Source organism: Pseudophryne corroboree, chromosome 11, assembly GCF_028390025.1.
Source record: "Pseudophryne corroboree isolate aPseCor3 chromosome 11, aPseCor3.hap2, whole genome shotgun sequence".
Lineage (NCBI taxonomy): Eukaryota > Metazoa > Chordata > Amphibia > Anura > Myobatrachidae > Pseudophryne > Pseudophryne corroboree.
Window position 1 is genome coordinate 53,813,765 of NC_086454.1, and position 12,858 is coordinate 53,826,622.

General features: G+C 47.0%; 1 protein-coding gene across 1 annotated transcript in view; it reads left to right on the plus strand.

The window, feature by feature from the left end:
- The window catches only part of CHST1 (carbohydrate sulfotransferase 1), a 281,686-nt gene that overhangs the window by 85,197 nt on the left and 183,631 nt on the right, over positions 1-12,858 (plus strand). The window contains exon 3 of the mRNA XM_063944328.1: positions 11,984-12,018. The gene's annotated coding sequence lies outside the window, so the exon portion shown is untranslated. The remainder of the gene's footprint in view (positions 1-11,983; positions 12,019-12,858) is intronic.

The following is a 12,858-nucleotide window of genomic DNA, read 5'->3' on the forward strand; positions in this document are numbered from 1 at the left end:
AAGACAACCCTCCACACTACAGTCGTTTACCCATTTACCACTCACTCAGATCCAATGGAAAGGTCCTCTTCCATCCATATAAGATGCATGTCCTGGCTTCACAAAGTGTGACATTATTGTTCCTAAGGGATCGCCTCACAAATGACTGACCTAGAGCCGGCCGTTCCCACAGATATTAGTTATCGCTCTGTGATTGATCTCACACACTCTGACCAATCAGAGCGCACCCATTCCATTTCCACGGGAATGCCATCTGTACACTTTCCCCTATGCACATTCCCAGCCAGTCCTACAAAGCGGCAGAAGTTCATACAGGTAGTTTTTATGGGGCCTGATCCAAAAACCAGACGGCGGGGGTGCACCTTACTAAGTGCATAACTTACTGTTTGTAAATGACCCTTATCATCTGAATAGGTTATTTCTTGGGGCTCATTTTTGGCCCTGGCATTTGTGAACCTTGTACTGGCAAGCAGGTTCCTCTTTCTCCATGGTACCATCTCCCAGTGACATATTTGGAAAAATGGTGCTGTGCAGTGAAGGGAAAGATTCTGTCACTAGGAAGATGGCACTGCGAAGGAGGAGGGACCAGGTAAGGTAAGATGCAGGGGGGGGGGGGGGCACTGCTCCAAGGTGAGGCCCAATTCACATGGGGGGGTCATTCAGGTCTGGTTGGAGGTGCTATCGCTGCTGCTTCCTAGATAAGCGCTGTATGGTAATGCAGCAGGAGGCAACAGATCAAAGCACCAATCATCATGCGCAAGACGCCCGTCGCAGAGGCCAGGAAATCTCCATCCTACGAAGGAGACCCTTGGCCTCTTCCCACCCTCAACACGACGGCGACAGGCCTCCGTTTTACCAAACAGAGTCCGTCGCCGTCCTCTCCCCGCCCCCGAAACAGCAGCAGACTATCAATCAATGACACTCTGATGCTAACCTGCATCCCATGCCGCAGGACCCGTTCGTGCACGCGCAGAACATGTCATGAACTTGCGCAAAGTACCGAAAATGGGTACTTTGCAGCGATAGGCGCAAGTGTAACCGCACCTGAACGACCCCCACTTCACATTATCAAGCCCATGTTGTCTAGTGTCCCAGGAGTCTGGAATAATTCCCCAGAATTGAAGAGCATCTCACATTACGTGAGTATGGAAAGTATGGTTTCGGTTGCTGTTTCGGGTATTAGAATGGTCAGTGAACGAGCTGAGGTTCCGGTAATGCAGCTTCCAAGTTAGATTGCTTTATAGTACGGAATGGAGTATTTGCATACCGTGCCTTTTACATTTCCATATCTCTATTTCTGATTCAGAATGGACAATGATACAACAAATCAGGAGTGGAACGTGGCATCGGCGATGGTATTCGGTCCTTAGGTCGACAGTACTTAGGTCAATAGTCATTAGGTCGACCACTATTGGTCGACATGCATTAGGTCGACATGGTCTATAGGTCGACATGGTCACTAGGTCGAGATTACAATGTAAACATGTAAAAATGTCGACACAAGTTTTTCACCAAATTATTATTTTTTTCTTCATTTTTTGAGCTTTTTCATACTTTACAATCTACGTGGACTACAGTTGGGAATGGCAGCTTGTGCCGAGCACAGCGGGGCACCTTGCCCGAAGCAAGGCGTGGGGACACGGTGCACTATTTGGGGTTTCCGGTCACTTTACGAAGAAAACGACACCCAAAAACTTTTAAAAAACTCATGTCAACCTTTTTTCCATGTCGACCTTGTTTATGTCGACCTAGTGACCATGTCGAACTATTTCAGGTGTCGACCTAGTCACTGTCGATCTGGTCACTTTCTATGCTATGATCCACACCCATCGGCGATGCAGGACAACCCATCAGGAGCTCCCCACTCTCTCTCTTTGTGGCTTTACTGTGCACTGACCCAGTCACCAACCACTCACATGACTCATAATTTATGAGCTGTCCGTGAAGCACCAAATTATAAACTCCATTGATTACTATGTGCTGGAAAAATACTATTGTAATTGGTGTGGGGGTCGCGACTTCTGGACTAGCGCTACAAAACGTTACACCACAACTAGAGTTCACGTCATTTCATAATACCAGAGTAGATGGTCCTCCTAATACCACACAAATCCCCCTTACCGACTTCTCCACATTGGAGACCATCCTTTAATGGGGTAATGTTCAAGAGACGCATCGTGCTAATGGCAGAAATACATTCAACAAATGAGTCCCTCCCAGGACCAATATTAATGACAGTGGCAGGCTTAATGGATTACTCCCTCCAAGGAACGGAGTATATTAATGGCTGTGACATGTTTAACGGATTCGTTTCTCATAGGAGCAAAGTATATTAATGGCAGTGACATGTCTAACTGATGACTCTCTCCAAGGACTGGGGCCTGGTACTAATAGCCCAGCCTAGTACCTCTTAGTACCAGCATGACTGCCAGAGACGTAGAGTGGATCAACAACATCAGATCCCTTCGGGCTGGTGTCAGACTGTGCCTGGCGGAAGTACAGTACATACAAAATCTTTCTTGTTTCATCCAAATCCTGGATCTCTCCGAGGTTCTTGACTGGTGGGAGTTGCGGCAACAATTCCAGCACAGACGACTTTGTCTTATTTGTCTTCTTTTCATTACATCAGATTCATACAGTTAGTTTTCAGCAGCCTTTGTTTAGTATGATTTAGAATGACGCAGAGATCTGGAGATGATAATGGGATACATACTGTATACACCCGACCCAGCGTGAACATGGGTGTGGTTAATAGGCTCGACCACACTTAGGTTGACAGTGTCTGGGTCGTCCACCATTGGTCAACAGTGACTAAGTTGACACACAAAATAGGTCGACGCAAGGATTAGGTTGACATGAGCAAGGTCAACTTGACAAAAGGTAGACATGAGGTTTTTAAATTTTTTGGGTGTCGTTTCTTCGTAAAGTGACCAGGAACCCCAATTAGTGCACCGTGTCCCCTCCCATGGCTCGAAAGCTTTGGGCAAGGTGCCGCTGCGCTCGGCACAGATTACTGTTCCCAATTGTAGTCCACGTGGATCGTAAAGTATGAAAAAGTTCAAAAGATTTCAAAAATTCATGTCGATCCTTTGTCATGTCGACCTAGTGACCATGTCAACCTAGAAACCCTGTTGACCTAATGCACGTCAACCAATAGGGGTCGGCCTAATGACTGTCGACCTTAGTGTGGTCGACCTAGAGACCGGATACCGTGAACATTTGTGTATGCCATTTACAGAAGGTTTATGCATGGAAATTTATTTTGCGCTTATCTCTTCCTGTTAATAATTGCAGATTAATAATGCACTCATCTCTCCCAGCTAATTAAGATTAATATTTTTTTTTTTTCAGATTAGCCAGTAATATTTGAAGACTTAGTCCCAAGATTACCAATTAATATTGTACTTATCTATTACTCATAATAATTGGAAACTAACGCTGCATACATCGTTTCCAGTTAAATGTTGGATTCTAATGTTGCACTTAGGGCCTAATTTGTGTTTGTACGCAATGACTGATTATCACGCAACGGAGCAATTATCGCCAAACTGCGCACGTGCTGTGATCGCAATGTGCCACTGCGATCCCGCTCACAATGAGGTTGTCACCGCAAAGTGATTGACATAAAGGGGGTAATTCCAAGTTGATTGCAGCAGGATCTTTTTTAGCAGTTGGGCAAAACCATGTGCACTGCAGGGGGGGGGGGGGGGTGCAGATATAACATGTGCAGAGAGAGAGAGATTTGGGTGGGTTACTTTATTTCTGTGCAGGGTAAATACTGGCTGCTTTATTTTTACACTGCAAATTAGATTGCAGATTGAACACACCACACCCAAATCTAACTCTCTCTGCACATGTTATATCTGCCCCCCCTGCAGTGCACATGGTTTTGCCCAACTGCTAAAAAAAATCCTGGTGCGATCAACTTGGAATTACCCCCACAGTGACCATGTGGGGTGTTAATGGGGAGTCTACGGGGAGTGGTAGGGAAAATACAGGCACTTTATGTTTTGGGGCGTGTATCCCGCACAGGGACTCACGTTTGAGCCGCCACTCCTCTGTTACCTCCCACAAACAGTCCCTGACTGTCAGACACTTTGCACATCAATCCTCACCGCAGACACCGCCACGAGACCGCTGCGGCACAAAAATCTCTGAATCAGACGCACAGTTAATAATTGTGGGTGCAGGAGGGCTGGTATGCCACGAGACGCACCGAAGAGGCTGGCTATCTGCAGCTCCAGTTGGCCGTTGGTGATCGGCTGATTGTGGATTGACCTCTGAAACCGATAACGCTTAGATCATTGGTGTGGCCGCCATAGTATATGAAATCATGGTTGCTAATTCAGTTTTTATAACTGACATCTCTGTTTGGACTGCGTCTAGAAATAGGATTGGACTTTCCTTTTTAAAGTGACAGTAGATACAGTATGTTTGTATTTACAGTAAGTTGTCTTTGTGTCACATTGCTAGGGATGTACGGAACCTATTCACAGAAATGTGATTTTTCATGCATATGTTCCTGAGTATGATGAGGCACAAATGGCTCCTACTATACATGACCCCAAATACTACACTGATCTGTCATATGCTAGCTACCAGATTGGACTAGCCGCTAGATTTATTTATTGTTTATTACCAGTTATTTATATAGCGCACACATATTCCGCAGCGCTTTCCAGAGAATATTTTGGAGTTTACAATCTATATTCCCTACCACATGTACACGCACACACATTCACACTAGGGTTCATTTTTGTTGGGATCCACTTAACCTACCAGTATATTTTTGGAGTGTGGGAGGAAACCGGAGTACCCGGAGGAAACCCACGCAAGTACGGGGAGAATATACAAACTCCACACAGTTGGGGCCATGGTGGGAATATTCCGAATGGGTTCTACTTTGTATACTTGCCTGCTGTGAAAACTGTGTTGTAATGATCAGATGTCTGATGGTAGCCCTGGTTACAGTACTCCAAGGGGAGATTCAAATTCAGGTGATGATCACGAAGCAGCTGGGTAGGATCGGAACGCCAGCGCCTTGAAGCCACCAACATCGCTAATATTCCTTAATACCCCATAGAGGTGCATAAGAAAGTGGTCAATGTTAGGCTACTGTAATGTGTGCACGACATATTTATAAAGTAGGTTTAGCATCTTTCCATTTTTAACTTCCTGGACAAGGAATATGTCCAAGACCACAGCCAGACTGTAACCATTTTCTGGCCATTTTCTAACTAGACTGATAAAGTGTCCAGCAAGCACCTTGATATGCTTTAGTGTCCCCTTATGTCCCTAAATATGTCTCAGAGCCCCCTAATGCCGATTTAAATGCCTCAAAGCCCCCCGCATCTCTCCAGCTCCTGCCCACCTGCATCTCTCCAGCCTTTATGTGTCTCCAGACCACCTGCCTCTCTCCATCTCCAGCCCCCCTGTGTCTTACCTGCCCTCTTGGGCATCTCAAGCTCCCCTGTGTCTCTCTAGCTCCAGCCCCATGTGTCTCTCCAGCTCCAGCCCCCCTGTGTCTTACCATCCCCCTTGTGCCTCTCAAGCTCCCCTGTGTCTCTCCAGCTCCAGCCCCCTGTGTCTCTCCAGCTCCAGCCCCTCTGTATCCCTCTGGCTCCAGCCTCCCTGTCTCTCTCCAGCTCCAGACCCCCTTTGTCTCTCCAGCTCTAGCCCACACTTATCTTTGGTATCTTCCAGCTGCTCCTCTTTGTCGCTCCTCTGCCAGCCTTGCTTCTGAAGCACAGTAAGTCTCCCTCTCTTATACCCCTTTCACACCGCCAAAGCCGGATCCCACCCAGGAATTGGAAACAGGTCCTTCCCGGGTGGGATCTGGCATTGGACGCTGCTGCAGGCTTCCCCGACCCGGCAATATGCCGGGCTGGTTGCGACAGCGGCGGGGGGCGGAACCGGCAGCAGGGGGTGGAGGCGGCGCTGGGAGATGAGATCATCTCCGCGCCGCCTCTCCTGGTTGTAGTGAACGGGTCCCGGGGCCAGTTTACGCTTCCATTGACCCGGTATTCAACCCGGGAATAACACTGCTTTATTCCCGGGTCGAATTGCCAGGTCAGGTGACCCGGGATTTCGGCTATGGCGCTTTCACACCGCACGCCTACCTGTGTCGATCGGCAATATGCGTTTTGTGCGGTATGAAAGGGGTAAAATATTGTATTCAGTCCTCTCATAATGAGTCAGTCTGGTCTGTGATTATCATCATGGTGACCAGATCAGTCCAGTCCTGCCTGGCACTGGCTGCTGCATTATTGGTCAGGACATGGAAGACCTGCGCTGTGTTGCCCGCTGATTGGTGGTGGTACAGTAGCAGTGTCAGCAATTGCCACTGCCGGCCGCGCTGGATCATGTACAGATTCCTGGACATGTACTGTAGGGTATTACCATACTCCAGACAGTCTGGCAATGTTCGGACTGGCCGGAGTAATCCCAGAATAGTGGTAAATGGTAACCATATTTATAAAATCACTGCAAAGATGATGTCGCCCGCACATTTAAACAATTATTCTACAACTTCTATATACATGATCAATTAGACAATTCTAAAATCAGATAAGAAAATGCAAACAAAGAGAAATGGATATATACACCGTCATATATAATAATGGGCCTGTATCTGATATTCGTACGGTATCGTAATACTATACACAAAATGCAAATGCAACAGGAGGAAATAGACGCATCTGCGATCCGAGTGCTGTGTCTGAAGATGTGCAGCATCCAGAGGTGTAGCTAGGTGCCATGATGCACGGAGCAAGGGTATGTTTCGGCACCCCCTGCCCTGTACTGAATTGTGGACATGTTACATTTGAAAAGAAAAAATATTTAAAAATCCTAAATTGGAGACAGGGTCAGTTCTAGACCTTGTGGAGCTCAGGGAAAAAGTTCCCCCCATGTTTAAAATATGGACAGTATGCACCTAACGTGCGCAACAAAAATATAGGGGCCTGGCTTCATGGGAAATGGGTGTGGCCACAGAATAGTTCCAATTCAGATTGCACTTTACACTATTGTCCGTTATTCACATTACACCAAAACAGTGTCCGTTAGTCACTTTTTGCCATACAGTAAAGCCCCTTATACACGTTACACATCACAGTAAAGCCCCTTATACACATTACACCACACAGTAGCATCCTTATACATGTTATGCCACAGTAGAGCCGCTTATACATGTTACTTTGCAGCTTCTAATGCAGAGGTGCTGCAGCAGCAACAGCAGCTGGGAGAGAGAGAGGTGCTGCAGCAGCCGGGCCGAAGAAAGAAGTGCTGCAGCAGTAGGGGCAGAGAGTAGTGTAGAAGGACAGAAGTAACCCTGCTGCACAGCTACAAGCAGACATTGAGACATATAAAGAAGGCGGCAGAGCTCCGGCATGTGCTGACTGTCAGTGTCTCTTGCTGTCGCCTGTGGCCTGCTTCCCTACATACTGTAGTCTCTGAGTTCAAGTCAGTGTGCGCCCTTCTGCTTCTCCTTCTCCTGCTCTGCAGCTGCCTACGGTATAGTGGACGGAGGGAGGAGGGCAGGCGGCTGTGTGCCCTCTAACTTTTACAGCACCCGGAGCTCGCGCTACAATCCTGGCAGCATCGGATCGCCAACGTAAATGGTCATGACGGTTACAGTCCTCGCCCAGTTTGGCCATCGGAACTGGTCACGACTACAAAATGTGGGGGGTGACACGCTCCTCTTTTGTAGAACAGCCCCACTCTACCCCATAAGCTTCTCCCCCCCCCCCCCCCCCCAAGGGGGAACTGTGAGCAATCTGGCAGGACCCTCAAAATTTGAATTTGTACGTAAACCATTGGGTGCAATATACATATATTTAGTTTGTGATATTATAATATTATGCTTTTGATGAATAAACTACGCATTTCTGATCACATAGAAATGGTGCTTTTATACCTGGGTAGTGTTGCCATATACATCATAATTCACCAAGCGACCACACTCGTGTCTATAAACACCATTATTCCGCAGACTCCCTAAAACACTCTCTTCTCTATTAAGCTAATAAGTGAATGCTAATACTGCAATAATCACTTTCCGTTATTGAGCACAATACTGAACTAATTTCTTCCAGTTAATTATTGGAGACTTCTGCCTGACTGATAAGACACCAGTGCTGCATGCTTAGTATCTCTAAATATAGAGATGTTTGATTTGTCTTCAGAAGGTGACTTTACTCATCTGCTTAAATATTGAAATTGCCGGCAATTGTTTATATAAACGGCGCGCTATCAGGAGAGATAGGAAGTGTACACAGCAAGTGTCTGTGCGTGCGCTGGGTGATAACACACAGGACGGTCACACACATACTGCATGTAGGGATTTTGGGGTCTACTTATCAGTCAATATTTGCAGCACATCCCCCGAAATAAACACCAATTATGGGGGGAAACCAGCAAATATGAAGTATCCCCTGGATGTATGAAGGAGGGACCGCAGCAAATAACTCCAGTCCCTTAATTTCCACTGGTTGTAGCCCCCATAGGTTTCTATAGGCAGAGCCATAACTAGACTTTTTGGTGCCCTGTGCCAGAAAGAGAATCGGCGCCTTCCCCCCTCCCCCCCCATAATTTTCCAATAGGGACATAAGGCGCATGCCTCGCGGGGAAGGGGCATGACAAAATTGATCCCAGAGAAAGGCTAACGGTACATGACCACACCTCCTGTGATTAGGCCACGCCCCTGAAAAGTACCTGGACCCAGCCCGGCTCTCGACTGCCCTGCACCCAGGACTCAAACCCACAACCTGCTGCATCCCAGCCAAACACCCCACCCACCGAGCTACGTGATCCTGCATAAAAACTATGAGATTTCTAACTATATGAAGCTACCTTTACCCCGTAAAAAAATAACCAGCGCCATAATCGAGCAGATCTATGCAGTATGCAGCCACACATCCAGGGCGGGATGTATTAAGATACATTGCCGCCCCTCGCCGCTTATCCAAAGATGGCGATACCCTGGACGGCGAAAACGCAACGGTAGGGTCTTAGTAAATTTGAAAATGCGGCAAAACCCCCGTTTTAGGGGGTTTTACCGCATTTTTCCTTTAGTACATCCTGCCCCCAATCCCTTGCAGCTACACTCTACATTTATCTGTCCAGCCGCAATCCTGATCACCCCTCACAAAGTACAAGGTCAGCTTCAAATAGTTAAAACTCTCCAGCTTGAAATTCTCTAGCTTTCTATGTAAGGGCAGATGGCTCAATGAATAGAGTGTCCGACTGCAACGTCATAGGCGACGGGTTCGAATACCAGGCACATCAGCATCCCGAAATGTAATAAAGGACAGTGTGACTGAACAACAAAGAGCTCTCAAGGCAAGTCCATGAATACTGTATAGGTATCAGTGACAAAAGGGGTCAGGGTAGGAGATAGGGGCGGTCAGGAGATGCTGGGCTTCAAAAAGGCTAAGATAATGTATATGGTCAGTATTGCTCTCACTGGCCATCTCGGTATCGGGCGTTCAGTGAGTACAGTCCCCTTATCCCTAATCCCTACTCCCTACCCGTCCTTGTAGTGTCTAAACCTATCATCATATTAAATAAAAAAAGCCACTATGACATTTTTTCATTGTTAATTACTGTATGTATACATATTTACTAGGTAGGACAGCTTACAGGGGGTAGTATGTGCATGTCCTACCCATTTACACTCCATTTCGGGCTGACAGTACCAACACAAGCATCCGAGTGCCGCCCCCCAAACAGGTGCCACTCCTAGGCACGTGCCTCACATGCCCAATGGGAAATTCACCACTGATTATTCCAGCAGCCGGCACCAGTACCTGCTACCGGCTCGGGAGTTATATGGCACCCCGCTGTGCTCAAGCTCCACTCCACCTACTAGTGTGTATAACAGTGAGTACGGATTTACCTGCTTTATCTTCAATAAAACCATTCAACTGGATAAGTCATTGTAATTGGGCTGTTTGTAGTTGTAAGGTATCTGCTGGTGTATACAGAACCTCTGCTACATCCAAAAACCCGTGCACACATATTTCCAACAAAACTGACTACTTGGTTATCTCACCAGAAAATGAAACCTGCTCAATCCATTTTGGGGTGTTAAATTGCCTTATGTTTAATAGCAAACTAATTTGCCTTGTGGAGATATATCAAACCTTAGAGAGAGATAAAGTGGAAAGAGATAAAGTACCAGCCAATCAGCTCCTCATTTATATTTCTCAAACACAGCCTGTAAAATGGCAGTTATACGCTGATTGGTTGGTACTTTATCTCTCTACTTTACCTCTCTCCAAGGTTTGATCCATCTAAGAGACAGAATGAAAAAAAAAAGCGAACAAAGCATAACCCTGTGCTGATCCCATAGGCAGGTGCAATGTCCAATGGTCTGGCTGTTGGTGCGCGGATAGTGTGACTTTGCTTGCACAATGGCAGAATTGCGTCTCAATAGGACGCCCAACAGGAGGACGCAATGCCGTCATCTTGATACCGACGATGCTCGGAATACCGGCATCACATTACCGGCAGCCAGCATCTCGATCGACCTCACAGCGGTACACGCTGGCGTCCTGTCATGGGAGGGGGGTTAGATTTAGGCAGGAGAACACGGGTTAGCGTTAGAGAGTAGGGACGGGAAGGTTAGGGACCGGGGAGGGAGGGTTAGGTTTAGGCACTTAGAGGGGAAGGTTAGGGTTAGGCATCAAGCGGGGAGGGTTAGGTTTAGGCAGCGGGGAAGGGTTAGGCACCAAGCAGGGAGGGGGAGGGTTAGGCATTACCGGGGAGGGTTAAGGGAGCCTTAATGGAGAGCTGTTGGGGTTACAATGGATGGGATGCAGCTGTCGGTATACTGTATACTATAGCGTGTTTCTCATTTTTCATGTTATGATAGTCACATAGTTTGTGCTGTGAGTAAACCGCGCTGGAAGGTTAAGTAATGAGACGTGCAATGATGGCGGAATTAACCATGTAGAATCTAGTGTATCTGTACTGTATGCTATTTATATACGCTCTTTGTCTCCAGGCTTTAAGCCCCCAATAAAAACAGCCAACATGAGAAATCTATACGGCATTATACTTTGTACAGTTCAGCTCATTACCAGGAATACGTCCTTTCCACAGTCTACAGGCAGTGACCTCCAAACAATCATCTGAGCTTTCTCTGGGCGGCTTCCCAGCTCATCTTTGACAAGCATTGTTGCGCCTTCCAATATAATGCGGGTTGATGCCGTGACTCTATACAGTAGTAAATATTTTAAATAGATAAGTCACAAGGTCCCACTGCTTTACAATTATTATGAGCAATTGCATGCATAAAAGGTCATTGGCTCAATGAGCAATTGCAAGAATGTGAAACTCAAGGCTAGATATCTGCAAGCAAGGGGCACCTCATCTACCAGATTCCAGTCTCAAACCATCGTCTATTAATTATAGCGATATGAGATCTGAGCTCTAACCCCACCTACAGCAGGGTACACACTGGGAAGATATCGGCCCGATTTGCCGTTTCCAGACGAATCGGAATGACAAATCGGGCATATTGCTCAGTGCGTATGCCCGATTTGCGGGTGTCAACGTCGCCTGGTCAGCCCTTCTGCACAGCCACTAGTGACCGCGGCATGTGTAATGAAGGAAGGAGTGATATGTTGTTTCAACCTTCATTACATCGCTCAATGTGTGCCCAGGATTCGATACATAACAGCTGAGTACTCATGTTCCCAGTGTGTACCCAACTTAAGCCTAAACTCTAAGCGCCCTGAAAGTGAACCCAGTGAGTAGACCACAAAATCAATGGCGAAACGTGTTTGAGCCACTTGCTGCCATCTACAGAAGAATTACTGGCACAGTCAGAGCTATCATTTGTAGGATTTGTTTTACAAACATTTTTTATTGTTGGTATCATTTCTATCTTGAATATTACTATATGTTGTCTTAGTGTACACTTATCGTTTATTTCTTTCTATATAGTTTTCATTTACAAAAAATTGTTTTTCATTTTCAGAGCCGGCTCCAGCATCGCAGAGATGGTCGCACAGGGTAAGTAGGTATAGGGCTGGTCTTCTTCTGCTTGAAATTTTTAGATTAGCAGGGCTGCACAAGCGATCGCAGCCCTGCTAAGCTAAAATACACTCCCCCATAGGCGTGGACTAGTTGATCGCAGCAGCAGCAGCAAAAATTTGCTGGCTGCGAACAACTAGGAATGACCACCATTATTCTTACCACTAACACACAAGGCATGATTCAGAGGCACATGCAATCTGCGTACAACGCTAATGTTCTTGTAGTTGGTTGATTATTTGCTACGGTGCACGTGTTACAGAGTATACAGTACACACAAAGATACTATAGTGATCGGGACAGACGGTACCAGAAAAGGGGCGAGGAATTGATGGGTGTCCCTGTGGGGGTTATTGGGAGGTGGCTAGAGGTGAACACAGAAAAAGTCAGTCTCATGGGCTGTGCTATGGGACTGTTGCTGGTGTGTCAGTGAAAGCAGCTGCATGCTGAAACGCACAGGAGATACATACGATATTCGGCAGGCGGGATGCCGGCTGTCAGTATACCGATAGCGGCATCCCGTGTGCCAGAATCCCAGCATCGAGCCCGGTGGTGAGCCATAGGTTCTATTCCCACTAGGTTGGTGGTGGGTGGGGGTCGGGATTCTGGGAGTCAGGCTATCAGCGGCTGTCAAGATTCTGGCATCGGTCTCCTGAATGCCGGGATCCAGGCAGCTGGTAAAGTGACTGCAACCTACAGCTGCAGCCACAGAGATCATAGTCAGATGGAGAAACTGCACCTGCCTTAGAGCAAATGTCAGTGGGGAGCACGATGGTGCACTGATGGTAGGGGCGGATTGGCCTGCTGGGACGGTGTTGG